Source organism: Mustela nigripes, chromosome 4 (genome assembly GCF_022355385.1).
Source record: "Mustela nigripes isolate SB6536 chromosome 4, MUSNIG.SB6536, whole genome shotgun sequence".
Lineage (NCBI taxonomy): Eukaryota > Metazoa > Chordata > Mammalia > Carnivora > Mustelidae > Mustela > Mustela nigripes.
In genome coordinates this window covers 3063570-3087560 of record NC_081560.1, presented here as the reverse complement: position 1 = coordinate 3087560, position 23991 = coordinate 3063570, and the positions used below count along the sequence as shown (strand labels likewise).

General features: G+C 53.1%; 1 protein-coding gene across 4 annotated transcripts in view; it reads left to right on the top strand.

The window, feature by feature from the left end:
* DPP6 (dipeptidyl peptidase like 6) overlaps positions 1-23991 on the top strand; it is an 857378-nt gene that overhangs the window by 686490 nt on the left and 146897 nt on the right. The window lies entirely within an intron of this gene.

Below are 23991 nucleotides of genomic sequence, written 5' to 3'. Positions count from 1 at the left end.
CCCTCCCCGGTCACCCCTCCCCGGTCACCCTCCCCTTCTGCCTCCTCCTCTCCCCTCCTGCTCCTGTCGCCTTCTTGCTCTGGGTCTCGTGCTCTCCTCCACCCCCCGGGGTTCTTTCAGGAACCTTGGGAAAGGTGAGGGGCTCGGGAAACGGTCAGAGAAACTGAGCATTGGTCCCGCCGGTGTCAGTGTTGCCTGTGAACGTTGAGGGAGGTTTCCTCGATTTCCGGAATGTAAACAAGCAGCAGGAATTGCTAAAAAGTATTGTTTCGTGGGAGAGCATGAACCAGCAACACCGATGTGCCAACTGCAGTCGTCTGCTTTCTACTAAGTGTAAGTAGAGCATGGGCACCTCTTTGGAAAGCAAACATGGAGAAAACAAGTTCATCTGGCCTTCAGAGAAAGGGGAGATGTGTGTAGACGGGCGGCAGCGTGAGACCAACAGCTTCTGTGAGACGAGTAGACAAACCAAGTTCAAAGACCCTGAGGGTGAATCGCGGGTAAAAATTAAGCATCCTTAGGAATTTTTCATTTAAATCCTATTTTAAATAGAAACTCAGGGGTTCTCCACTGAGGAGGAATTTTTCCACGGTTTTCTGAAGCAGATCTGCATCTTCAGAGCTCACGGCAGGCAGGAGTATGATTATACCTTGAGATTTATGTACCTGGTGTCGGAAGATTGAACGTATTATAGATGATGGATGGTTCGTTCCGTCTTCCATCAGTTTGTAAAACTCAGAACTGTAGAAGCGCTTTATGCCGAACACATTGTGTTAACACACTGCATCAGTCAGAGCTTAGAAGTAGAAGATTTGGACAAGCTGACCCAAACCAGCGGCAAAGCGGAGGACGAGACTTGGTTTCCGTGTTGACGGTGATGAACTCCCCACAGAGAACGTCAACATGTAACCGGCTGCCTTCGGTGTTTTTAAAATCATCAGTGATGGTAATCGCCACCATTCGTAGATTGACTTTCGAGTGCCTTCACCCCAGCACAGCAGCCGCAGGAAAAGCACTCCCACCCCCATTCCCAGTGGGAGCTCTAAGGCAGGCTGCCCCACAGCTCCCAGCTCGTGCACAGCCTGGCTGACCCGAGCCCCATGCCTTCCAGGCATCCCCTTGAGCTACGTTACAGCTGTAAAGATCAGAGTTTTAGTCGTGTGAATTTATTTGTTTTCTAAGGACCCTTACACGATCGAAAGACGTAGCAGACGACTTGTGTCCTTTACTGGGAAAAACCCCAGTGGATGAGAAGGTCCGTGGCCTTCCCACCACCCTGTGAGCTGACACAGGATCTCCAGGATCTCGGTTGGCATCGCTCAGCCACCCCAACCTCTCCCTCTTTGTAGTGATCGTTTATGGAAAATGAGTCCATTCATTTCATTTGTTGTCAACATCTAATTTGTATTAATGAGCCTTGAAGCCTCATGGTTCTGCAGCTTCTGCGACTTCTCCGGGGGTCACCCGAACGGGTGCTCCTCCTCCACGGAGAGCGGGAGAAGGGCGCGGCCCACCATCCGAGGCTTGTGCTCCACATAGATCCAGGGTGGAGAGGAAGGCACAACAGTGTTTTTAAAACAAAAATTAATCTGGTTAATTTATCAGGATTTGCATTATTTACCATACAAAAAACAAAGAGCTTCGCTTGGTGCTTCCAAAGACACAGATCTGTACCTTTCTCCCAAGATCTCACTTCTCTGTCCTGACTTCTCCCCCAAAGACTCCACCGTGAGCCCGAGGCCATGCGGTCTGCAGGATAGGATTAGCCCTCATTTATAACTAGAGTTTTGTCTTGGCTTCAGGCTTTCCAGCCAGTCACGGAGAAAGCTCAAATTAATTTTTCAGTGCCCTCTAAATCTGGTTCCCTGCGTTTTTGCCGGTGGCAGAAGAACTCGAAGAAGGGATGCCTTTTTCCCTGTGTGGTTCACAAGCCAGGAGAGGAGCCCCCGTCCCGTGAGCTCACTTCCTCCTTCAGGGTTTGGCCCTTGGTCTGCCGGGGGAACTGAGCCCGGTCCTTGTGTGCACACCGGCTCGGCTCATAATGAGAATCCCAAGACAGCAGAGTTGTCATGTGTGCAAAGATCTAAAACTGAAGGCAGAATCTGTTTCACTTCCACAAACTAAATGTTCAAGAAGCATATTCTTAAAAGACACGTATCTTTCACACAGATCTGTTTGCTAAGCCAGATTTAAAGCTAGTCATTCTTACTATAAAACATTTCACTAAGTTTTTATATCAGAAATTCAGCAACATAAAACCATCTTCTGAGATAGAGATTATAGCCAGCTAAACATTTTCTATTAAGAACCCATCATGTGTTTTTACAGAACTATTTTTGTATGCTCGGCTGCTTCTGGAGGTTTTCCTGACCTGACATTTTTCTGGAATTAACTTTTTTCTTGGGCTTGAGGGCTTTTTAAAAAATATATATATATATATATCTGTATGATTACAATTTCTCATCAGGATCATACTGAAAAGCATATGGACTGGTGAAAATTATTCCTTTTATAACATAAATCAATTTTAAGGAAAACCCGGCATATCTCTTAACTGGGTGGCTTTGGCAATATGGGATTTAGCAAACAAAATAATACTAAAACAGACACAAAGAAACATTGGAAGGTATTTTTCTTATATGCCAGGGCAACTTTGATAAATATCATTGCCCTAAATTAGCTAGCTTATTTACTGGTGTTTTTCAGTCACCACCCATATTTATACAAAAATTGCACTCCTTTGGGATTCTTATCGACTTAAGAAGTTGCGTTCTGTATCTGCAAAAACTGTAAACTGTGACATAGGTCCTTCTGCGCAGAATGACCCTCTCACGTTAAGTCTAGGGTACAGAGGAACGTTCCATTGATTCAGAAGCGAGACATCTGGGCTGATAACATATGCTTAGCACCCGGCATCTTGCCAACAGCATGAGGCAGGAGGTAAGAATGTCACCTCTGTGGCCACATCGACCTGAATCTGAACTCTCCGCCTGCTGCTGACCTTGACCATTGTGGTACTTCTGCAGACCTCAGTTTCCATGTTTTTAAAAAGAGGACAATGCTGGCGCTCCCCTCAGGGGCATCTTATAAGAATGAAGTGGAGTGATATATGCAAAATGCATGGCAGAGAACTTTGCTTCTAGTGAACATTTGGGGATGTTATTTCTCAATATTGTAGGATATACCCATATATATTTATAGTCTCATGATTAAATATTATTTGACTTTCTACCAGATGAAATCCCTTCTGTTACAGGAAAGGCATGAATTTTATTCTATAAGAATAAAAGCTAAGGCTTGTTCTACAACACTTGGGTAATTGTAATGTCCATGTGATGTTTTAATGTCTCTCTTAAAAGAAATGTCTGTAGCCTCAAATGTCTATAATTCCCAATGCTCAGTGCCTTCTTTTTTATATCACTTAAATCAGACCAACCACAATTAATGTTTAAGGTGTTCTTGTTTTGACTCCAGTAGAAGCAAACAAGAAGGTATAAGTCCAGGAGTTTTTATTGAAATGCTCCATGAGTAACAAAACCATGGTTGCCATCCTTAAGAAGTTCAAAATTCTGTTGAAAAGAAAGGACACAGACTCTGTCATAATACACAGCAAGTGGCCCAAGTGAATAACTTAAACACTGAATACAGAAGAGAAGGTTGTGGGCGTCAGGTCTCATAAAGGAGATCTGGCCGCAGCCGATTCTGGTGAGTTGAACCCGTTATTTTTAGTAGATGGAGACAGCGAGCAGATGTCTCAGGTTGAGAGGATCATTAAACAGATTCGACCTTTGCGACGAGCTAGCGTCTTCTGGAACCAGTAGGGTTCTATGCCAGGCAGCAGCACAGGTGTTCACATGGGGTCTGCGTGGGTAGAGACAAGGTTGGGTGGGGGTTAGGATAGGCCTGCAGTGTGGGGAACCTAAACCCCGCCTCGTGTAGTGAGTCTTTACAGCAAGAACATGGGGATCCTTTAGTGCAGTTGTGTTGAACACGGCAGGCCTGAGAGAGTTTCACGTGTATGTACAGAAGGGAAGGAAGGTTTGGAGCATGGATTCAATTAGGAGGCCTGTTGGGGAGTCAGGAAGGCTTGGAATGGGCAGAGCCCACTGCGTAGAAACCACACTTAGACTGATTACGGGTGGTTGGCGTCCTCCTGGAAAATGAAGACAGATTTCCCGTATTTATTCCATGTCCCTCTAATTAAATCTTGGAGGCAGCCTGTGTCCTCTTGTGAGCTGAGCCTGGTGCATGAGAAGATTCAAAGTAGTGAGTTCACGAGGGCATTGATGGAAAGTCTCAGCTTACTGCATTTCCCCCCTGGCCTTTTTTCTCAGGGATCCCAGGGGCCCCGCGGCTGACCCTTCCCAGGTAGACACACGCTGGCTCTGCCCAGCCAGCTACCAGAATTTGCATAAATAGGATTGTTAGTTTAATGTTCTAATGTGAAGCCAAAATGTAGAACAAAGGGATGTCCTTAAAATATCGCTTTGGTATGTGGCACCGAGGGGAGAGAATCCCAGTGTCACTGACAGGCGCGCGGTGTCCGAACCATGGACAGCTCCGCGGGCTCCGCTAGGTCGGCCTCCCCGGCCCTCCCTTCTTCCTTCCTCTCCAGAATACGATCCTTAGCAAGCATCTTCCAGAGAACATGCCTTTAGAGCCAAGTAGATCTGGGAATAAATTCCCAGGCAGCCCCTTGACGTGTGTAATCATGGGAGAGTTACTTTGCTTCTCCAGGCACAATTGCTCCATATATATAATGGAAATAAAATGCCTGACTCATAGGGTTCATGAAGAGGTTATAGGAAATCCTGTAGAATAATGAGGTGGTACTTGAAGTGCCTGCTTCCGTGTATGGAAAGCGGTCCAGGCCCTATTTGTGGAGGAACCAAGATCTTCCAGAGTGTGGCCGAGTCTCACTAACCCCCTTTCCCTGCATTTGGACACACAATAAATGTCAGCATCGGTGTCAACTCTGATCAAGCGTAAGGGCTTCCTGGAGCTGCGTGTACGTGTAGTCCACAGCTACGCCTGGGGCCCGTGGGATAGAATGTGGGGGTCGGTGCAGCAGCAGGGGGAGGGCGGGGAGAGGCGTGTGATGCCTCGTACTGGCCAGCCCCGTCCTTGTGAACGACCACATCAGCGGCGCGTGCGATGGCGCTGCCCGTGGGCCGGGTGTGGTCCTGGGCGTCCCCACCCCCGCGTGTGTGCCGGAGCCTCCCTGCTCCCTGGGTGGCTGGTGTCCATGTCCTCTGACCTTTCACGGCCGGCGGCCACACCCCCCCTCAACGTCCTTCTGCAACGGCCGCACCTCCTGTGTGAGGGTCTTCCCATTTCTCACGGCAGACGGCTAGACCCCGGTTGGCGTTATGTATTCTTTTCTGAATGGAATGTTTGGAAATGTTTTCAATGTGCACCTGTTGCCTGACCCGTTCCTCTCCCTCATCCCGAGGCCTCAGAGAGCAGGGTGTCTCTGCAGGGGCTTGACCGCGTCTGCACCCAGCGGGGACTGGTGCCCAGGGACAGCATGACCTTGCAGAAGGGGAGCCCGCAGACCCCGCTCTCTCCCCTGCGGGGAAGGTCTCAAATGCCCCACTGGGTCAGCCGGCAGAAAAGCCGTCAGCCACAGGCAAAAGGGGCCGGTTTCCATCGTGCTTTCCCCCCGAATCATTTGCTGCCCGCGAGCCCGTCTGAAGAACCGGTGACAACGCGCACCAGCTCCTCCTTCGTCCCGAACTTCACAGGCCCTTCAGTCAGGCCCGTCCTAGGCGGCTTTCCTCGGATCCTGGCTGACAGCTGCGGGAAACTCATTATGCAGCGCTGACTGGGGAGAAGGCGCAGGCCAGGCCCGCACCCCAAAGCAAGGAAATGAGAGTCTCTGAAGCTGTGATCTCAGTTTGGGTCTGGGGTCCCCTGGGCCCGCCCCTCCTTCCCTTGCTGTCAACACCAAGTGTCGTGGGAACTGACAAAAACCCATCTCTGCCTGCAAACAAGTGACTCAAGCTTCCCCAGACTTGGAGAGGGAGCGGTCGGTCTCAGATGAACGGGGGCGGACATTCAGCTGAGGCTCCGCTGTATGGAAACGAGACAGACCCTGCTGTCTGACGTCTGGCTCCTCCCTGGTCTGGGGGCCTGGGGATGGAGGTCCTGCCAGCGTCCAGGCGGCCCCGCGCAGGAGCTTGCTGTGGGCTCCCCCTAGTGGGGTCAGCGGGGACACCGCCGATTTGGATCCGTGGATTTTGTCAGGTCAGAGTCAAGAAGTCAGAGGCGTGTCTGTGGCCCCCTTTCCCTGGGGCATGAGAGGCCGTCCCCCAAGGAGCAGGCCACAGCCCTGGGGTTCCCTTCCTGCTCACAGAGTCCCCGAGGAGAAGCGCCCCAGTGCACAGCACAAGCGGCCCTGCAGGGCTGGGTCTGCGGGATGTTGGCCGCGTGTCCTGGGCACCCTCTCCTGCCGCCGAAAGAGCTGCCCACGCTGCGCCAGCCACGGGCCAGGTGGTGGAAAGGCCACGTGGATCCCGCACTGTCTCCTTCCCTTGCTCTCTTTCCTGTGTCCCCCTCTGTTGTCTGTGCTCCGTCAGTCCCTACGGGGTGGACACGGGGCCCCCGCCTGTGTGCACTGGTGACGCTGGCTTCAGTGGAGTCTGACGGTGTCCTTGAGCAGGAAGGAGGCCCTGGAGGGCAGCAGGCGGGGCGCAGGCTGACGGCAGGTGGCCCGGCTCCTGGAGGGACAGTCATATGTCAGTCACGTGTGTGTCATCCCTGGCTTGCTGCTGCCTAACTTGCCTAGAATAACTCACGGTTTACAGCCTCCGTTTCCAGGAGGTTCTGACTAACAGTCTCGTCACGGGAGCACGTCCACCCTGAGACAGAAAACCTGTCGTGCCCCTCCTCCGTCCCCCAGCGTTGTCCCTGGCAACCAGCGACGGGTCACCATCCCTCTTGTCTCGCCGTCCCGGGAATGTCTTCTCAATGGTGCCAGACGCGCGGCCTCCGTGTGAGCGTGGTCGCTTCCCGCGGTCCCCACATTGCGGCCTGTGCTGTGCGCCGTACTTCCTGTCCCCGAGAGCCGGTCTGCGGTGCGGGCACACGGTGATTTGTTTACGCATTCACCGCTTGACATGTGAGTTGTTTCCAGCTCGGGGCTTTTTTGGATAAAACGGCTGAATGTTTGCATACAGAATAACATACGGAGATATGTTTTCATTTCTCATGAGTAAATACCTACAAGTAGAATTGCTGGTTCGCACAGGAAATGAATGTTTAACTCAAGGAAAAGATTGCTGAATTGTTGTGTGAAGTGGCTGGACTGTTTAGCACCCCACCCCCCGCCTTGTTAAATTCGCGCCTGTCCTCACCCGTCCCTCCACGTGACTCATCAGATTTGCCTGCCTGGGTTCTTGTCCCCGAGCTCTCCCCGCCTGGTTATGGGCACAAGGGCTAGCCGTCCAGCCTGACTGGTGTTTCTGGTCCCCACAGTCCTCGGAGCTGTCCTCGGAGCATCCTCCAAATGACAGGTCCATTGGGAAGGACATGATGGGCGCGGTAGGGAATCGGAGCGGGGAGGCAGAGCACAACCCCTGAAGAGGCTGCTTGTTGTATAACCTTCTGGGCATAAACCTCCCGAGCCGTAGGACAGCTTCAGCCCCTTGAGATCCCTCCCTTCCTGGGCAGATTTCCGGGAAGGGAGCACTGTCTCTCTTCCAGGATGACCCCTGGAAGGCTGAGATCCAATATAGTCCAGGTGACTTGGTCCCGTGCTGGGTGTACCTGCCGCCTCCCAGCTTAAAGGTGGGGTCCGGGCCCCTCCATGCCGAGAGAGCCTGGTGTCTGGGCTGCGGACCGGGGCTCCCACCCCAGGCTAGCCAAGGCCGTAAGGTAGCGTCTGGGGGCTTCCTCGGACTCTCCTGTCCATTCTGAGGTTACATCTTGACTGCGACACCGTGACGAAGCCAGGCGGGCAGCACCGGCCCTCCCCAGAGTGACTGATGACCAGCACCACCGACCCAGAGCGTACACTGGACCCGTGGGTATTTCTGGAGCCGTTAGCAGTGCACAGTACAGAGGATGGTACGCTGGGCCACTTCCTTGCCCGGAAAGCCTGATCTCAGGGCCCGGGCCAGAGCCTGATGGCACAAGTAGTCAGTCCGGGGAGGCTTTCCAGCTCCCCAGGGCTCGGCTCAGCCAGCAGACCCTCGGGAGCAGGTCGACATACTGCCCCAGGCAGAGTGCCCAGACTGAGAAGAAGCCTTGCAAAGTAAATGCTTTTGCCCGTCTGGACAGGAATTTAATTTAGCCCTAGCCGGTCGTTCTCTGTTTTCTACGTGCAACAAGATGGATGGAGACGCCCAAACCCGAGGGGTTGGCAGGGGAGGACCAGAAGTCTTTAGGGCGCTCACCTTTCTCGTAAACGCAAGTTTGCACACCCCGTCGCAGTTACTTACCACACCTCGGAGCCTCCTGACTCGGGGTCGTCGCGTCACGGCCTGATGCCCGTCTCCGCTGATGCTGTGGGGTCTCGGAACGGCTTCCGGGCCACGGCTCACAGATGCTCCCCCAGGCCCCCCACATAAACAGGCTACGCGGACTGTAAGGAAGCCTCTCTTAAAGGATACAAAAATCCAAATCCCCAGCCCAGCGTTAGCAGTCGGGGATATGAGAACTAGAGTTTCTCAGCCCAGACTGGAGCTACCTGCGAACGTCCTGCCGGAGGCCCGGGTCTCGCCCCCCCCCCCCCCCCCCCCCCGCCCCCGGGCCCCCCCCCCCCCCCCCCCCCCCGGGCCCCTGGGACGTCGCCCCCAGCCCCCGCCCGCGAGGGCAGCCCTCCGTGCTCATTCTCCAGGCCTCTTCCTGTCCCAGGGCCATGGTAAGTCCCCGCTGCCGGCCCCAGAACGTCCAAAGGCCAGCAGCTTCCTGGGCTCCCTCCCACGGCCCCGGCCCGTTGCTTCCAGACTGTTCTTCTCAGGACACGCCCTTGGCTCCAGGGAGAAGCCCTTCGTCACACTTCCTGTGTTCTAGTCCTCTGCTGCCGCTTGCTTTATTCCTCTGTGCGGGTCGTTACAAAGCCCGCCCCTCGCAGTCCAGCACGGGCCCGAATCGCTTTCTGGTCCCTTGTCCTGTGTCTCGCATGCATGATCGCATACATGTCCTGTGTCTCGCATACACATCACATGAATGAGGAAGCAAAGGAACAAATGCGTGCACGAGTGCGTAGACACGCGTCAGGGAGCCCTTATCACACGTGTGATACTGGGACCTGCAGTGTCCTCACGTATCTTGGGCTCACAGTGACCGCATCCCCACTCTACAGATGGGAAGACTGAGACCCACAGCTGAAGCAAATGCTCGAGGGCTCGCCGCCGTGGCTTCGGCTCAGGTCTCCTGCTCCCGGCGTACGGCTGTCCCTGTGGCCTCGCCTTCCACTGCATTTCAGACTAAGGGGTTTCCAGCCAAATTGTGGACCGAGGGTCTCCTCACTGGCTGATGTGGGCTCTTTCTTCCTCCTGCCCGTGAGGGTGACAGATGGCTCATAGCGAGGACGGCATGAGGAGCTGTGAGGCTGGGGTGACCCAGTGGCCGGCGTTATTTGATAAGACCAAGGGTGACTGCCCAGGGCCACCGCCCAGCAGGGGTGTCTGTGCATCTTGTCCGTGAACAGCGACATGGGGAAACACTGCCACAGCGTATATTCTGTTTGACGTCAGTCACACAGTCGTGGCTGACACCGGTGGTGGTTTCCTGCAGATGAAAGACATCTGAGGCAAATAACTGACCCTGATCAAACTAAAATTAGGCATCACTACGTATTCCGTACGAGCATTCTGAGAGGCCGACGGGAAAATACCGAAGGGACTCTGGTGTCGCTGTGGTCTCAGGCAAGCCCTGCTCCAGTCCCCGCGTGCGGTCCCCACTTGTCAGACCCCACGGCCTGTCAGCTGTAAGATAGCTGCGGGCAGCCTGGAGGAGGGGCTCTCAGTGGTTTGGAAGAAGCGAAGTGCTTGGTAGAAAGTCGCCGCTGAGGGTCTCTGTCCCACGAGAAAGTGCAGAGCTGTTCCCCTTGGTGGAGGTGAACTTGCAGAACCTCGGCGGGAGGTCGCGGCGCTGGGTTCCCCCGCCGACCTGTCCCCGCGTGATGACCTCTCCTCCCTGCTCCTAAGACATGGCTCAGAGCAACCGCTGAAGAGGCTTGTCAGAGTCACCGCGGGGCCGCGGAAAGACGGAGGTCACACAGATACATTTGCACTTAAATTCAGATCTACATGCGCTGAACACACATGAGGTTAAAAGTGACCACCGTCCACTGCCCCCCAAGAACCCCACGGGCAAGGGAGAAAGGCCGTCCTTCGAGAGTCCGGAAATGCCGCGGCTCTGACTGCCCTTGTCTCCGCGGGTGCTGCCCGGTGCTCATCGGCCGTCGCTCATCAGGCCGCGGACCCTGACCGTGCCGACCGCTCCGTCCTGAGGATATCGCAGGAAATGGAATCTGGCCAGTTGTGCCGAGCCCTTCTGAAGACAGCCTGGTGAACAGAAAGGCAAACAGAGAAGCCCAGAGAGGCAGAAGGACAGACAACGTCCACCCACACCGGCCAGAGGACACGCGGTCCTCACCGTATGGGGCCGCTCCCCGCTGTCCGCCCACCCTGTCCCGCTCCCCGGTTACCTTCTGATGATGGTCTCACCAGCCCACTCGTTACTGTGAGCGCTCGGCCAACTGGCCCGTTCCATTTCCCATCAAACATTAACAAATGAGGGGCCCTGGGTGGTGCTGTCGGTTGAGTGTCTGACTCTGATTTCAGCTCAGGTCAGGATCTCAGGGTCGTGGGATCGAGCCCCGCGTTGGGCTCTGCACTCAGCGTGCAGCTGGTTTTAAGACATGTCATGTTTAAGACATGAACACGTCGGGGATCTAAGGCCAGAGCTGGCGGCTGGGCCGCCCCGTAGCAGCTTCTCCAAGACGGGTGCCCCGGGCGCCCAGCTTTCCTGGACGGCATTGCAGCAGCACATGTGTCCGGTCTGATTCCCTTCGCCAGTTGGCTTAGCTCGGTTTATCTCAGCTGTGTTCGTGAGACACATGGAGCGGTTTCGGTGCAGAGATGGGAAAGGGTGTTCTAGCCTTTGATGTGCTTATTAACCAGCCATATGTGTGCATTAGAGAAAGGCCAAAAAATGCATGTGACCGAAGTCAACTAAAAAATATAAAAGCAACATGTCCTTAAAGGGGAACCCACCATGGGTTCTCCCCGCCCCCACCCCCCAGCGAAAAGCAGCGCGTGTAGCCCTTGCTGGTGACGAGGACGTTGGTGCTGTGGGTAGTAGGACACCTGGCTCCCCCTTTGCATCCCCAGCGTCTCACAGATGCCAGAAAACAGGGTTTTCGGTCGCAGGAAATGTTCATTTCCAGAGTCAGGTGCCCTTTGCCGTCGACGGCGAGATGCCCGTTTCATCAACAACAGGACGCTAACCCAGGCCACCTGGCTCTTGGGCGCCCCTGCTGTCTTTGGCTCGGTTTCGGACCCCGGGAGAGAAAGGTCTTCTGTGAAAGCGATCTCGTGATTATTTCGAGTTCCCAGATGCACTTACCGTCTTCATGCGGACAAGTCCATAATGGGCTGTAGTTCATCAGATTGTGTCCTGCTGATTTGTTAGCAGCATAATCCCGACCCCGACCCAGCACGAGACTGGAAGAGATCGTGTTTGCCATGAAGCCGAGCGCTGGCTCTTGGTAAAAATGTTTGTCTGGTCCACAGAGAAGAGTGACCTGTGTGCACATGTGTGTGCCTGCGTGTGTTTGTTTGGGGGGAAGGAGGAGAATCCTTCGAAAAAGGAAGATTCCTCATTTAAATCCAGTGCTTTCCAGCACCCCGCCCGCCCCCAGTTAAAGTCAGCCGGAACTGATTTCCAGGCGTATTATTTGTCAGGAGAAGCGAGAGCTCCCGGTACGGTGGTCTCTAGGAGAGAAATGATACGTGAAATATTTTCATAAAGAAAAAAAGTGGCAAAAAGGTTCTTTTCCAGGGGCGCCGGGGTGGCTCATTCTGTTAAGCATCCGACTCGTGGTTTCAGCTCGGGTCCTGCTCTCCTGTGCGGGGGGTTGGAGGCCCGAGTCGGGCTCCACAGAGTCTCCTTGGGGCTCTGCCTCTCCCGCTACCCCTGCTCACAAGCACCCTCTCCCTCTCAAATAAAAAGATCTTTAAAAAAAAAATCTTCCTTTCCATCGAACATAAGGGATGCCCCACTAAATGGAATCAGCCAGAGATGCTGGGACAGATGCTCCAGAGGCCTTGTCCACACCATCTTCCCAGGACTTTCTCGGCTCTAACTAATCTCAGCAGGTCTAGGACGGTGACCTGAGCCCAAAGACGGGCTCTTAGATGAGGGAAAGCCTGAGGATTCTTGACGTGAAGATTTGTCCAGATGTTCCGGGTGTTTTTCTGTTTGTCTACCAATAGGCTGTACTATTTAAGGAGCCGTGTTTTAGAAAAGTTATTTTTTGACCCCAGAAATTTTATTCAATCCCAACCCCAAAATGGCTGTCCCTTATAGAGGTTTCTAGGACAGACACTGTTGTGAGCTCTTTGCTGATATCTATCTCCCCTGGGCAGCTGACAGTATGCGTGTGATGTCGAAACTGTCCTACCCCCTTTACTGTGAAAAAGCCAGGTGTGGGGAAGGAAGGGTGTCCCCTGGTCATCACCGCGGGGCCCTGTGGTCCTGGGGTTGACGCGCTGCTGCCCTCGGCAGGTGGGTGGCCGCTATCGCCGGCCCTCCCGTGTGCACGTGGCCCCCGAGACCACCAAGGGAGACCGTGCTCTGCTAAAGACAGAAGCTCAGTGCTAAAGTTCTGAGAAGAGAACAAGATGGGGGCTAGTGAGACGCAAGTCTGAAGGCATAAGCCAGCGTCCGGGAGACGGGCTGACGGAAGTAAGACGGCCGGCGGCTGGTAGACGCGGTGCGCGCTCATCGGCGGACGTCGGTGTCAGTTACGGGAAGCGATCGTAGCCGAGGACGGCTGAGCCATGAGCCTCTCTGTCCCCGGGAGGCCGCGTGTGCTCTGTTCCCGTGTGGTCTCTGTGGAAGTGGAAGACATACTTCCCGTACGAGGCCCACAGATACGTGATAAACAGTGCTGTGGGCAGAGATGTTGTTGCCATTTTAAATTCCTGTCGGTTTCCAGCATCACTGGACAAGCACTCGTCAGGATTTTTTTGAGAATTCAAAGGAGGTTTTGCATAATGTAGCAAAGGAAGCCCAGATTGCTTAGTCTCCAGAAGTATAATGCTCTCGTGGGCACATGCAGAAATCCTGCTTCCCCCTTCCCGAGGGAGGGGGTCGGAGAGGAGCAGTGACTAGTCCGTGATCTGTCCTTAATCAGCCAGTGCACGTGTACCCACGGAGTCCCTGGTACTGTGCACGGACTGCAGGAAGAAGGGGGGGCTGGCCGCTTCTCCGTTGCCCGTGTGGGTGGAGAGACCACACCCACGGGCAGACCAGTGATCTTAGGACAAGCTTTACGAATTCTGTGACCAGATGAGTGTTCTATTTAAAGTAAGAGAAATGGCAAAGAGCCCCATCAACACAGGCACAGCCCCCGTCATCGGGGACCGTTGGGACTTTAAGAAGCAGTGCTTTCGACCACCCGGGGCTGAAGATGCATTAACATTGAGCATCACCTGTCCTTAGCACCGCAGAGCGCAGAGCAAATAAGCCTTTGCCTGCAAAAAGCTGCTGCTTTACTTTTGACCACAGATAAATGCAAACAGAACAGGAACACGAGGTCACGGGTTATAAAACACCGATGGGGAGGCAGATGCAAATATAAACACAGAAGGTCTCCGAGGCCGAGGTCTCCGCCACCTGTGGGTACGGGGCGTGAGGCTAGGGAGGCTCCCGGGCACCCTGGGGGGCGCAGGGAAGGCGGAAAGGACAGGAGGGCGCCTCACGCACTCTGCACACCTGGTCCCGAATCCCAGCTGGCTGAGGGGCGACCCTCAGCCAGCTGTCCACTCCGCCGTGCCTGCAAAGTGAGAAGCGGTCTCGGTGGGAGGCTCAGCCCCCGCTGTCCCCTTCCTTCTCTGTAGGGATAGAAGACTGCCCTCCCCGCCCTGCCCCTCCACCCACACCCCCTCCAGGATCTCCGCTTTGACCGTGATTACGCAGCATTCGTATCTCCCCTAGATTGGTGCTTCCCCCAGGAAGCCTTCCCTGGCCTTCTCAGATGGGTCAGCTCCCCCCGCTGCAGCCCTCCCGAGGCCGACAGAATGCACAGGGCTGCACCTGTACGCCGCTGGGGATTTCCCGGGGTCACTGCTCACCTTCGAGCCTGTCACAGGCTTGACACTTAGTAAGACTCCACAAGGGATTTTTGGGAGAACGGACGAGGGTCTCCGGGCTAACACCAGAGAACTAGTTCACTGCCTCCCGGCGCCCCTGGATGCCCGCGATACGACAAGAAGTGGGAAAGGTCACAGTGTAAAGCCCCAGGAGCAGAGGAGAGGAGGAGGCAACCCAGTTTGCAGTCGCAACACAGGAAGGGGGGACCGTGCTGTCCCAGTTCCCAGGCCACGCCCACCCTGGCTTCTGAGGACCCCAAGCAGCCCTCGGCTCCCATCGCAGTGCTCCACTCGGACCACCGCCCAGTGCTGTTTGTCCTGGTTGGCTGTGGTTTCCATTCTGATGCATCAGCTCTTTAGAATGTCACCTCTGAGGAGAGGTGGGTCCCTCTGGGTGCTTTCGGAAGGGTGTGGAAGAGAAGCAAAAAGGACTATTGAAAACTATGAAGCCATCAGAACCCCAAGGACTCTTTGATGAGTCCTCGGGTGTTGGGAGGTCTGTTTCCGGGGGAGAGTAGAACAGAGGCCTCAGAGAGGGGGACGCAGGGGGCAGTGTAAGGTCCGAGTCCGGGTGGGGGTCGTGTGCAGGCAGCGAGACCCCACTGCCCCTTTCCTCTCTCAGACGTGTGGCAGCCACGCCTTGCCCACCAGCGTCCCCACCCTAGGGATTGTCCCCAGAAGATCCCAATGTCCGGGACAGAATGGGCCAGGAAATGCATCACACACTCTTCAGAACGGCCGATCCGCTCCTCAGCCCCAAATCCCTAACTACAGGTATCAGTGAAGAATCCCTAATCGTCCGAAATTCTCCGTGCAAGGAGAAAACACGGGACACAGCCTCCTGCCAGCACCCTCACGGAGATGACCCGTTACTCTCACGAGACAACCCGGAAGAGTATTGTTTACGTTTCAGAACAAAAACTCCTAGAGACTAAAAAATAATGAATGAATGAATGAATGAAAACTCTAAGGGAGGGCTTAAAAACAAAGGTGAGGCCGCTTTCCAGAAACAGCAACAGAGAGAAGCAGAGAGAGGCCGAGAGAGGGACAGGGCGCGGACGGGTCAGAGCAGCAGCCCAGACACGTGGAGGGGCGTGTCTGCTGCGTTAGGGATGGGGCTCGCCCTGCACGCGACCAGCCGGTCGGGGCCGGACACGGCAGCGCCCCCGCAGCAGGGTCCTGCCGGGACAGGCTGCCCGCCGCCGGGGACGCCGCGGACAGTCTGCTGAGCTCCTCTCAGGGAGCACCGAGGCTTCTCTCCAGACCGCCGGCCACAGGACCCGGGCTCAGCCTTCGAAAGTTGCAGACGGGCGGCCCGGGGAGAAGGCTGGAAGGAGCGAGCGGGAGGTGGCCAAAGGCCTCCCCGACCAGGACTAGCCCAGAAGGCTTCCTCCTGCTTCGTTCAGCGCCGCCTGCGTAGCCCCCGCCGGCCTGACGGAACCCTCGGAAACACGACTTTGAGTAACAAGACTGTCCCAGGCAGATTCTGGAAATGAGCTTCCGGATTAGGGAAAATCAGTCTGGAAGTTCTGAGTGGAGCCTTCCAGGGAAAGGGACGACAGAGCGGGCGGGGACGGCAGAGCAGCAGACGGGGAGACGCGACGCCGGGGGCGCAACCCCAGGACCAGGATTGGGGTCCTACGGGCTTGGACTGCGGTGCTGGGGAGGGAGTGGGGAGGGGCCGACAAGGCTGGAGCTCCACGCCTCTGCCCAGGCCCTTCTTTGCTCCTTGGCTGTAGAACCAAAACCGGTTTTGCCCCGAAGACCCTTTTCCTCCAAACCATTCGGTTCTCTCGCTTCCTCCCGTACTGCTTCCCAGTCCCGCTCCGGAGCTGTCGGAGCCGTGATGCTGTCCGGCTTCTCCAGGTGGTTCCGGGTCAGATTTATCCTTGGGACGTTTTGCTCTTCATTTTTTATGATCAACATATACAGTTAAATCAGTCTGAGACAATTCCTCAGAGGCCTCATTAGTGTCTGCAGATCGCAAGCCCAGCTCCTGGTCACAGCCTGAGAGCCCCACCCCTCCCTGCGTCGGGAATGTCGGAGGGACCAGGCCCTCGGGGCTGCACGGCAGGGCCACGGCTGCCCAGCGCTCCCAGGGCTCATCTGGAGCGGGCACCGGCCGACATGCAGACGCTGGGCAGTCCGCTGTGCCAATTCTCAATCTTTGGTTTATTTTTAAAACATCTGGAGAGCTTCTCAAGATGGATATTTCTAGGATCCATCCAGAACTGGGCATATTAAGAATGACTTGGTCAGTGTTGGGGCGAGGGGGCAGAAAACCCAAAACCACAAGGGCTTTTGTAAGTGGAGCTTGCTGTCTGACTCTCGTCCAGGGGGCCCAGGCTGGAGCCCGGAGAGTCAGGGACCCGGCCCGGTCTCCCTGCTTTCCAGCCCGGTGGCTTCCTGCTGACCGCTCCGGGTCTGGACAGCACACCGGATTTTCAGCAAGCAGGAAAGAACAAAGAACAAAGCGGAGAAGAGTGTGGCCCCTTTCTCTCTAGGATGCTTCCTAGAAGCTGCGAACACCACATGTGTGCGACCAAACTTAGCAGAGGCCTCCCCCGGTGGCAGGGAGGCTGCGACGCGCTGGCCAGCCGGGACCGGCTCCGGGCGTGCAGGAGAGATGTTGTTGAGGACAAGGCAGCAAGAGGCCCCTCTCCAGGGACAGCACGCCAGGGGCCGAGACCGGGAGTCTGCCCTCTGATGTGACTCCCTGAGCGGTCTGTGGACCGGCCAAGGAGACGCTGACGGGGTCCCCGGGCACACGCACGACGCCTGCCCGCAGGCCAGTCCTGGACCCTGGCGAGCAGAGTGCTGCCGGCACCTTCCATGAGTCCCCTTTATCCTTGGAGCCGCCCAAGAGGTAGGGCTGACGGCCCCCACCACGAACGAACCCAGTGACTTCTCCCGAATCCTGGACCACTCAGATAGCGATGACTAATGTGCGAATAGAGAAGGTAAGAACCGGCAAGAGGAAGCGCTGAGGGACAGTGGGACAGAGAGAATGCAGGGAGGAAGGAAGGGCAGCAGGAGGTCCGCTAAGAGGGCTTGGCTGGCTTCTGGGGACTTGCGGGGACCACAGGGACGGTGGCTTTGCTCTTTCGATAAAGCACAGTGTCTGCACCTTTCTGATGACGCCGTGAAGACCCCTTTGTCCCCACCGTCTCAAACCACACTGCGGGCAATACTTGCCTCGCGTTTTCTGTGCGCAGGACTCATGCCGCATGTTCCAGATACCACAAACCCCCAAACCGAACGGTTTACCTCGGACAATATTTACTTTGCTCCTAAATCAGCCATTTGCTCGGGCCTCAACAGGGACAGCCCACCCCGGCTTCCCTGGGTGTCCGCCAAGGCAGCGCGGAGGCTCTCGGCCAGGCTCGTCAGGACGCTGGCAGGTGTCGGTGGCCGGCAGCCGAGCCCCCAGCTGGGGCTGCTGGCGCAGACCCCTCTGTGCGGGCCCTCCAGGTGGCTTGGGCGGCCTCACAGCGTGGCTGAGCGGGTGCATTTCCCAAAGGGAAATGGGGAGCAAGCATTATTGCCTTTGCCACTCGTCCCCGGGACCCTCGCGGAGGAACAGGGCTGCCTTCTGCTCACTGATGCCGTCAGATGGCCTCGGTCAACGGGAGAAAATGAACCCCCTCTTCAGATGGGGGCACCAAGGTTCTGAAAAGGCATTTGGGGCCCGGAGTATTGCCATGGCTGTGTTTGGAAAACCCCATTTGCACCGCAGGCCGGAAGGTTTCACCGACTTTTCTCTCTGCAGTGTATACTTTGAGTGTAATAGGTCTATTAAGTGTGCATTTTTAATTACACCATACACACTTGGTCTGGAAATTCAGACGTGGACTTTCTAGAAGGTTGTATACACAGAGGATTGTCTAAGTTCTCACTGTGCAAAAGACACTCTTCCTCATCTCAGCTGTCTGCCAGCATAAGTGTAAGGGATATTCCGAGTGCCTCCTTAATGCACGAGACACAGATTTCCGTCCTGTATGTCCTCCGTGTAAGGGGTGCAGCTTTTTACTGCCTAGACCTTTAACGCAAACCTCCAAACTGTCCACCGATACTAGTAAATATCCCGGCTGGGCTCTTCCCAGCTCCTCTAGGGAGAGATGATTAAACAGAAAAATGTATATTGTCTGAGAATGCCTTTAAGACACAGTAGAAACAAATGTTTTAAGTATAGAAAGAGGAAACCAAATATGTGGCTTTCTCCCATGCTCCGTGGTTTCGTTGTTGTTGTTTTAACGTTATCGGAATCTGGCAGTCTCTCCGTCTCCCTGTTGCTTGATTAATTACTAAATGTCAGAAACCCGAAGAAATACTGTCCATCTGTTTACAAAGGCCATCTTATTCCAAACTTCATAATCCAGCAGACTTCTCGGCAGATCTGACCATTCGGGGGGCATGGGGACCCCTCCCCAGCCCTGCACAGACTTGCCCCCTGCTACTCTCTCCTGTGGGATCATTTAGCCCGTACGGGAGGCGTGAAGTCTTGGCACCAGATCACTAGGAGCTGACGTAGCAGAACAGAAATAACCTTGAACCTGGAGTCGACCGACAGATGAGGCTTCAGCCTCGGAGGCAGCCTGCAGCCGCGACCAGCGCCCCCCCCCCCAACCTCCTTCTCATTCTGTTTCCCCTTTTCCTCCTCCTCTTCCTCTTCTCCTCTCCCCTTCGCTGGCTTTACGGAGACGCGACCCCCATACCGTGCAGTTCGTCCGTTTAAACTGCACAGGCCAGTGGTTTTCCGTGTATACCCAGAATCGTGCCGCCGTCCCCTCATTCCGTTCTCCAACAGTCCCTCACCCCCCAAATCCGCTCTGTCATTCACTTAACACCCCAGACCCTGCCCACGCCTCTCTCTTCTCCTTCGTCATCAGAGGTCGCCGAGCACCTGTCTGGACACTGAGGACACAGTAACAAATAAGGCACAAGCGCCCCTTCTCCTTACAAACACTTTCCACGTGATTTTGTGTAGTACTCGTACTTGTGATCATAAGGACTAAAGTGTCCCTGTGACCTGGACGGGGAGACGTCACAGACATTTCGGACTGAGCAGCCCATCATCCGCCAGCGACTAGAGCGGCTCGGTAGCAGAACTTCTGTATCAGATCTCTCCTGTGGCAGGAGCTTCTGATACACCACAGACACAGTGACACTTAAATTAATGGTAGCATGTGTCCTCGAATGTTGGCCACTCCAGAAGGATCGGTGCCTGTGGCAATCCCCGCCCTCAAGAATTTTACCATGTCATTTAAGATGAATGTAGAAACTGATACCACGAATCTTTAAATTCTGCCTGAGTCTCGCTCTCTCACTGACTCGGACCAGTCGTCAGCAGGTGATTAAATGAGGTCCCTTCTATGTATCCATTTCTCCGTCCGTTTACTCATTATTCCGTGATATCTCAGCACCTGATATTAAGATACCGCGAGTGTATCTTATATGTTGGCATTACTCACCGTGCCAAGCACATGGGAATGCTCAGAAAACACGTATTATTTGATATTGAAATGCTAGTTTGGGCTGCCTTTAGCCACAAAAGGTTAGGATCCAGAGAAGGAATTTTTAGCTTTACTATTCCAAGTGCTATTTTTGTTGGGAAGTGTTTTGGTCCCCGTAACTAGCTTAGAAAGATCAATGAATAGACTTTGCCGTGCCCATTTACGCTTCAGAATCCAACATGATCAATGTCCTATTTTGTTTATTGCTCAAATGAGCAAAATCAGGATGGATTACGTGATTATTTTGAGATATGGTAAGTCCAGATGATTTCATTTTTTCTACCAGTCCATCTCCTGGGGATGATTTATCACAGAGCCTGCCTTGGGTTCTTTAAAATAAATGAATCAAGTTTTAAAAAGACAGAGAAATTGGGGGGAGGGCACTAACCAACCACAAAATAAATGCAAACACACCTTTATGCATTTCCCCCCACACACCCCCCTAAGAACTGCAGAATAGTCTAGTCCATGAGAGGAAATCACGTGATGGCAGTGACCTTCATGAGAGAGCACGGCTGGCGGTCCTCGGTGTGGGAAGGAGGAATCCAGGACACCTTTGATGGGAGCGTGGCCTCCACAAAGAAGCACCATCGGGGACCGGGCGAGCGTTTCACAGATAAAACCTCCCTGGGGCTGCTTTTGCTTTGGTCTTGGAAGGTCTTTCTGCTTTGTTCCTTAAGTCAGTTGGAGATTTTCTTTCTCCTCCGACCAAAGGAGGAGATTCATCTTCAGACCAGAGCTGATCAACTCTGTGTCCTTGAACCAATCACTCACCCACTCGGGGCCTCAGTTTACCTAAGAAGTGAAGGGTGTATTGGTCTCCTGGGCCCATAGTAACCAATTCCCACAAACCAAGTGACTTAGCACAACAGAAGTTCACTCCCTCACCGTTCTGGAGGCCAGAAATCCAAATTAACGTGTCAACAGGGCCACACTCCCTCGAAACCTGTAGGGAAGGATCCTTCCTCTCTTCCTCTGGTTTCTAGGGGATGTTGTGACCTGGGCTTCTCCCGGTCTGTCTGTTCTGGGTTTTCTCCTCTTCTAAGAGATTAGGACTGGGTTGGGGCCCACCGGAATTGAGAATGGCCTTATTTTCACTCAGTTACATCTGCAAAGTGCTGTGGCAAATAAAGTCCTGTTTCTGGTCGTGGAGTTAGGACAGCGGGGCAGATCGGAACCACAGTTGAGAAGTGGATGACTAAGCAAGACTGGGCAGTGGTGGAGGGAAGGGTTTGTACCCAGCTGGCGTCCACTACACCCGGGCCCGTGCTTTCTCTGCCAGTTCCCGGGGGCCTACGTGTTTACATGAGGAGGCAGGTTGAGTGTAAACCCCGGCGGGGCATTTGCTATCCTGGGGCAGAGGAAGGATTGTGCAAGGCCAGCCGTTCAGTGGTAGGTTTGAGAAGAGGCTGGGTGGCCATCAAGCGAGTTGTGGAAGAAGGGGTCCCGTACGGGAGGGGACGTGGGAGAGAGCACCCTGAGATCCTCTGTAACTTGAAAGCAGATGAATCTTACACCATCATATTCCCACGCAAAATACAGGTTTATTTCATAGAAATGAGTGAGAACTGGGCTGAGGGCTGAGGTCGCTAAACCAACCCCCACGTAATACAGGAATCAAGGTGTTTCTTTTATCGCTGAGTCTGTAGCAAATTTGTCTCATATCTGACACTTCCTCGACCTTTTGTTAAAGTTACACATCCCTGTGGTCTCGCAACGAGCTGGATTATTTACCAGTTTAACCAGGAATACACCGGCGCTTATTGAGTACTTACTCGGTAAACTCTATATTGCCTGTCTCGTATACCGTAGATCTTGGAGCCTAACCCTGGAAAGCAGGCATCTTAATTCTCGTTTTATACACAAGAAAACCAGCCTGGATTAAGTTTCTCTACTACCCCTTGCCCTCCTGCTAGGTAGTGGCAGAATTCAGAATTACCTTCAGAGCCTCTTAGAGGCGTTGAACTTCCAGAGATTCGAGATCTGGAAAAACAAGAAACGGCTCCTTCTTTAGAGCACGTTAGAGTTTGTAAAGTGACATTTCTTATTTCTCTTGAGTTTCACGACCACTCTGGCGGGGGAAGAGTCACTCTTATCCCCGGTCCTGGCTAAGGCTAGTCTGAGAATTGCACCCAGCTTCTGGTCCGTGTGGTATGGGGCTGGAGCGCCGGCTTTCCCGTTAGCATTTGCTGTCTTCTCGCTGTAAAAATGCGTCTCATGTGCTGGCAATGAGGGGAAGGTGGCGTATGTGGGCCCTCCAGAAGGAGTGACGGTGACAAAGGCGGGATACACAGGCGGTCGTGGTGCTGTAGGCAGGTGCTCGTGAAATCTTCTGGGGCACTTGGTCCCCGTGGAGAGACCATCTCCAGTTAGCATGTGTGGGATTTACAATTGTTAAGTTAGAGAGGCTAGTCTCCTGCTGTTCCCCGTTACCCCAGACGCCTCCTGGAAATCATTCCCTAACCAAGTGAATGTCCATATTCAGTATGACCGTGGAATTTGAATACTCCTTATTCTGTGGCTCATGCTTGGAAAATTCTAGATAAACCCATACCAAATGAATGCATTAAATTTGTCTTTAAACCTGCAGAAAGTCCTTTACTTAGCCCAATGGCCCTCAGTCATTTGTTTATTCAGATGCATGTACTGTCCACGTCACTCTAAATAGCGAAGACTTTTCTGATTCAATGTCAAGATTACAGTATGTTGGGAGGGAAATTCTCTAACTTTCATTTCTTTATATAATATTTTTATAACCAATGAGATATAAACTATACAAATTTTTTGGAGAATTTTCTTTATCTTTTTATTTTAAAGTAATTTTAGACAAAGAAAGGTGGCAAAAACAGTACAGATGATTCTCTCCTAACCCTGTCCCTACTTCTCCTCTACTCCTGAAATAATGTCACTGTTTTGTAGCCACAGTGTTAGTATCAGCAACAGGAAATCAACATCGGCATCGTGCTATTGATTCCACTTATTTGAATTTTGCCTATTTTTCTATCAATGTCTCCTCCCTGTCTTGGGATCCCAACTTCCTTTAGAGGTCAGTGCTCCTTAATCCCCTCTGGTCTGTAACATTTCCTCCGTCTTTCCTGGCTGGTCATGACCTTGATTTCAAGGATTATTGGTCAGCTGTTCTGTAAAGTGTGCCTCAGTTTGGGTTTTTCTGGTGTTTTCTCCTGGCTGAAGTGAGGTAATGCCTTTCAAGTGAAAATACCACACATATGACGCATTTTTTCTAACTTTGTTCTACACTTACTGATTGGGATTCCTCATGAGGAAGAGCTGCTGTATGTATTTGATTACTTACATATATCAGCGTAGACGTATGAATATTGATTTTATTCTATGGGTTAATCTGGTACTATTATTGATGATTTTGTTGCTCAGATGTCTCTAGCTTTAGCCATGAGGAACTCCTTCAGGCTGGCTTTGCATTCTTTGAACTAGTCTCTGTCTTTTTTCAGTGTTTTCTCACTTTCTGGACCTATAAGTTGTTCCAGACCCATCCTGTATTTTCTGTTCCAGCCCAGATACAATTACATCTCCTAGGAGCCCTATTTACTTTTATTGGATGATGGTGTTAGAGACCAAGATATGGGCAGTGGGTGTGCTCAATATTACTGGGGGTCGTTGGTTCTAGGCCTCTCTGTGAACACAGCAAGGGCATACATATATGCACACTGGCCCCTGGATACACATACATTGACATTTTGGATGTATGTGTGTCTGCATTTGAAATCATGAGTTAGTACTGATACCTCTGATTCCAGGCCAACTTCACACAGTTGATTTTAGCCTTCTTCTTTTCCTTGTAATCTGTTTTTCCGACAGTAAGAAAGCTGGCTCTCATTATCTCCCCTATATTTTTATATTTGCAGAGCAGTTGAATTCCAGCACACACAGAAAGTACTTTCAGAATTGCTAGCCTATAATCCTCTGAAGTTTTTGTCTTTAGCTTTATGGTAACTGGTCATAATACTGTTTCCCAAAGCCGTTTAGGTCAATCCTTTCTTCCATGTAATTTTGTGTTTCATTGACAGTAGGGTTTTGCTCTGTGGTGGTGTTGCTATTCCTTTTTGGATTCCCCCACATACTGATCGTTTTTAATTGTTAGTTTTATTTTTGGAACGTGAAAAAAGTAAGTG